This window comes from Mustela lutreola, chromosome 2 (assembly GCF_030435805.1).
Source record: "Mustela lutreola isolate mMusLut2 chromosome 2, mMusLut2.pri, whole genome shotgun sequence".
In the NCBI taxonomy this organism is placed as follows: Eukaryota; Metazoa; Chordata; class Mammalia; order Carnivora; family Mustelidae; genus Mustela; species Mustela lutreola.
This window is the reverse complement of record NC_081291.1, coordinates 7,852,089-7,852,493: the sequence shown is the minus strand read 5'-3', so window position 1 is coordinate 7,852,493 and position 405 is coordinate 7,852,089.

Below are 405 nucleotides of genomic sequence, written 5' to 3'. Positions count from 1 at the left end.
GGGGCGGCCCCGCACGCAGCCTCCAATGGGAGCCCGGAGCAGCCCGGGGCGGGGCATGGGGCGGGGCCGGGCCCGGGAGAGGGTGGGGCCCCAACCTTTGTTTCCCATCTGGGCTCAAGGGAGACTCTCCCCGGGCGTTCCGTGGGCCAGGAGCAGTTGTCACCCCTTCACTCATCTACCCACCCACTGACTCATTATATAGATATTGAGCGCTCATTGTGTGCCAGTGCACGGGTCAGAAAATGCCATTTTTCATTCATCAGATTGGCAAGAATTTGAGAGCCCGGTAACAACCAGTGGGGTGAGCACATGCTGTGGGTCAAAATGTTATCTGGCAGAAAAGATTAAATCCAGCCGTGTTTGCCTTGCGCGATTCATCTCTGCCTTTGACTCTGGAGAAGCCTT